This window comes from Crocodylus porosus, unplaced genomic scaffold, assembly GCF_001723895.1.
Source record: "Crocodylus porosus isolate Cpor-Errol unplaced genomic scaffold, CroPor_comp1, whole genome shotgun sequence".
Classification (NCBI taxonomy): domain Eukaryota; kingdom Metazoa; phylum Chordata; order Crocodylia; family Crocodylidae; genus Crocodylus; species Crocodylus porosus.
Genome location: NW_017728933.1, coordinates 4,512,967 through 4,517,407, shown reverse-complemented (window position 1 = coordinate 4,517,407; position 4,441 = coordinate 4,512,967). Strand labels below are relative to the sequence as shown.

General features: G+C 50.5%; 1 protein-coding gene across 3 annotated transcripts in view; it reads right to left on the bottom strand.

The window, feature by feature from the left end:
* ZMAT4 (zinc finger matrin-type 4) overlaps nt 1-4,441 on the bottom strand; it is a 104,830-nt gene that overhangs the window by 46,315 nt on the left and 54,074 nt on the right. The window lies entirely within an intron of this gene.

Genomic DNA, 4,441 nt, shown 5'->3' with positions numbered 1-4,441 from the left:
GATAACCTCTACTTTTGTTACTACGGGTACACCCCGATGGCATGAAAACTTTGGCTGGCCCTGAAAACAGTCTGTGGAAATCACAATGCTTCAGACAGAAAGCAGGCTGGGACTTCATGAGGGTGAATGGGCCCAGGTAGCGCAGTGAATTACGCGTGCTCCTCAAGGGTGGGAAGCCTAACTGACACGAAGGGGACGATCTCTAAAAGCTTCCTACGTGCATGAGCTCAGCTCATATCCCACAGTTGCTCCAGTCCCCCTGCCTCTGGAGTGGGGTATCCTTGTGACGGATGTGTGCTCAGGGCATCTCCCACCGGCTTACACAGGCTAGGAGCCCTTACGCTGCCACGCAAAGGCAAATACTCCATGAGATCCTGCTAACGATGTATATAACCTGTTCTGAACCGGCTCTCTCACCCTCTCAACCTACAAGTGCAAGCTGAGTTTCCATGACCAGCACTATGGCAATTTAGGGTTTGCTGAAATGAGCCCGTGAAAGAAGATGTGTCCGGCTACAACCTAAGCAACCCTTCTTTCCAATGCTGTCTTTTTCTGTGTTCTCCGTAAAATACATAATGAAGCAAAGATATCCAGCCTGCCAATGAAATGCCTACCCATGTAGAGCCCCTACTGCTGCAAGCCTATAACGTTCTGGAGGAGAAATGCACCAGGCAGGCCTAATTGTCACGTAGCGAATAATTATGAAACCACATCTAGTAGATTTGTGACAATATAAATGCTATTGTAAATACAAGCTGCTGAAAGTCCTTGGGAACTGGGAAACAACCTAATCCAGCAATATGGTTGTGTGCATTCATTAGGCAGCTTAGAGCTCCTCTCTGCCTGTATTGCTCACAGCCCACGTGATTCTCCCAGCTCAGCCCCTCGCGCCTGCAGCTAATGCCCCTAACGTTTCTGGTGGAGGTGCCCTACAGCCTAACCGCCTGGGATGGACCAACTCCCCTTGACCCCGCCAGCTAAATGCTCCTTTCCCTTTCCCCTAAGCCATTTCCTTCTGCAAATGGCCAGAGAGACATTTTGACAAATAAAGGAAGGAAGCCCCTCCTGTACCCTTCTGGAGACAGCTGACTGGCCGGAGACCCCGTCGATCAGAGATTTCAAAGTGGGACTTTCCGTCTGTTAAAGTCTCTGGGTAGAAAACCCTCGATAAAACTGCTAGCCCCTACCAGGGTTGTGTTCCCAAGGTCTGTAAGGGAAAAGGTATCAGCACAAATGGCACAAGAAATTTTTGGAAATAAATTGCTTTTTTGATGCTTTCCAAAAAGCCCTTCTCGACTGAGGTTTTGCCGACGTCCTTGCTCATCTTACTGCTGCATGCTGCCCAAATGGGTTGCGCGCCCCACACCTATAAAACCTGAGGTACGTTCTCAAGCCTGTGCTCATAGAGGCTCTGCTTTGCCACTGTGAAACCGCTACCAAGCCAGCTTCCTTCTCGGGCCCTGCTTACCAGGCTGTCTATATGCCTCTCCTATTTTCAGTACTTCGCAGGCTCTTCTTCCCCCTAAAGAACGTCTCCTGGAGGATCCTATTGTCACGCTGCTTTTAAGATGTGGTGTGGTCTGCCTCGGGTTCCTCTTTTGACCCTTAGCTAGGACACGGTAGGCTCCCCAGTGAGAAGCGGAGCCAGGATCTCTTAAGGGGGGGGACAATGCTTTGGAGAAGAAAGTTCATAAACAATGCTCAGGTTAAATTGTGTGCAACGGCTTGACCCACACTTACTCACCAAGTGCTGTCAGCAATGTCTGCTCTGAGCAGGCACAAAATAAGAGGCTACACTGGGATGAGTGGTTCATCATAACCACGAGGTCAACTGGCAGCAGGAGGAGGAGGAGGGAGGGAGCGCATTTAAACCAACGCCAGTAGGGCCAGACTTTCCCACCCAAACACTTAGCGTATGGAATTGGCTCCTTAGTAAGATGCAGCCAAGATTGTATCAAGGCCTTGAATGACTCGAGTGGAGTTAGAGGGTGAAGGCCTGTCCCTTATACTGCAGGCAGGCTGACCGTGAAAGAGAAATGCCGCCAATGGGAGGATCTTGGCTACACCGCCTCTGGTGATGGGGAGCACTCTCGGTCTTTCCCTCTGGCTTGCTCCTTTGCCCTTTTGGCTTGGGGCAAGCGAGACTTGAGGGCACCGTTACTCCAAGGCCTCTGGGCTTGGGGCCTGCACGTACGATGCCTACCAGGGATTTGGGAGCATCGGCAGCCCCAGGCTGAAATCTGGGAGGAAGGAGGCTTGCCGGGGGTAGCGCCACACCGACTGCAGGGGTTGAGATCTCATCGGTCAACATTTGGAACTTAATTCAGATCTGACTGGCCCTGGAAACAACATCTTATGAAAATATATCTTACAGCCGCCACAAAGAGGCCAGGATTTCTGTGGGTGAACGTAACGATGACCATCAGTCGGGTAGGCAAGACGGACCTGTGCTCTCAGTCTTCTGCGTCACACCAGCAGAGCGGGTGTTGAACTGTTGAATGAGGGCATGACCAGCAGTTTTCCCCTGTTCCTCGCCCACTTGCAGCCTCCAGCATTTAGGGCCTAGGAATTTCTGATTCGGAGCCGTGGCCCCCCTGCGCTCAACGGCTACTGGCACACCTTTCTTTCACGAACTTGTCAGATCCCTTTTTGAAGCTGGTTCAACTCTCAGCTTCCACAGCATTTTGTGGCGAGGAGTTCCACATTTTTTTAGTGACGTGCTGGGAGGACTTCCTTTTGTTAGTTTTAAGCTTACTACCTTCTAGCATTATTTTATGAGCCTACTCTTGTATTGTCAGACAGTAAATAATAAATCCCTATTCACTCTCTCCATCATTGAGCGGTATCTCTTATTAGATCAACTGCATGGATAGCCAAGCCACTAAATCTCTGTATTTGGCATATGGATACTCAATTAATCATGTAGTTGGTCCAATAAGATACCACCCACAAAAACCCTTGCCTCTCATAAATCCCGGAGCTGTCAAGGCTACATCACTCCAACACTACTGATACCCTTTAGAAAATCTGGCCACACTTATAGCAAGGCCTTCCTCACGGGGAAGGAATCCCTTCCTCAGTATTTCCTCTAGCACATACAATAAGCAGAAGCACTGTTTAAGCATGCAGTTTCTTCCACCCAGCCTGTGCCCCTGGAAGGACGCACAGCTGCCCAGCTCCTGGGAGGTAACAAAGCTAGGTGCATGGGTGAGAGACTGCATGCACATGGGTATTCCTCCCCAGATAAGGCTGCCAGTTCTGTTGCATCTTGGGCACTCTGGGCTTGTGGCCTTTGTTCTCTGCTACGGGAAAGGTCCCTTTTATCCCTGCAACAATACAGAGGCTGAATGCAAACAGGTATCTTGACAAAAATGAATTGCTGCTAGCTAGGCTGCTGACGTGTTGGCAACAAGAGCAGAACAGTTCAAAGACAGGGAGGCACAGATAAACAAGGCTGCTTGGCAATAAAACCCCTCTGGGCTAGGGACAGACATTACACACAAACCAGCTGAAGTGATCAGAAAGTGGTTTAAACCTGTAACAGAACAGATGTTCAGTGCACATCAGCCAGTTTGAAAACGGCGGAAATTGGTTTGAGATAAACCTGGTTGAATGTAGGATCCGACTTCACTGATTTGGCTCCAACCGGTTTATGCAATGTCTGTCCCAGACCTCTTCCTGGTCTAAGATAAACCAGACTCCCCCAGCACGCCCTCTGCTCCATAGCAGGGCTGGCCCCTCCCCTCTCCTCCCTGACTGCAGCTCTGCCGAGACTTGCAGGCACAGAGAGTCTGCACGGCTTCTCCCTGCTAAGCAGGGATCATTCCCCCCTCCCCTCTGCCTTACGCAGACACACGGCATTAGCTAACAGACCACGTGCTGGCTACAGTCCCTGCTGTGGGAGACTACAAAGGTGGATGGGCTGGTAAGGTCCTTCCTTGGAAAAGCTGTTTAAAAAGAGCTTGGAGAGAGGCTTTGTTTTCTCAGTGGGCTGATAAAGCCCGAGTCAAGGGTGATAAACATTCCCTGCTGGGCAGCTGGGGCGGGGGGCACAGAAATATCACAGCATCCTGCTGGGCTTGGCCACACACCCCCTCAGCTCAGCATTGGGAAGTGAAAGGAGGGCTGCTCCAGCACCTCCCGGCTTCTGGCCTGAGCCATGGCAGGCATGTGCCTGCATTTCTGGAATGAAAAGGGAATGTCTCTCCACCTCCAAACCCAGCTCAAGCATTGCAGGTTAGACTAGCCTGTAAAATTTAAATCAATTCAGGTTCAGACTTTCTGAATGTCTGTCCCTAGCCCTAAACGAGATGCTAGATCCACCTATTGGCATTCTCAAAGAAAACAGCACAGCCTGGCTAATATACACTGGCCATAATGTTATCTTTCCATTTATCGGGGGAGGGGGAGGGGCTTTAAACTAGGCTCGTCGGGGGAGGGG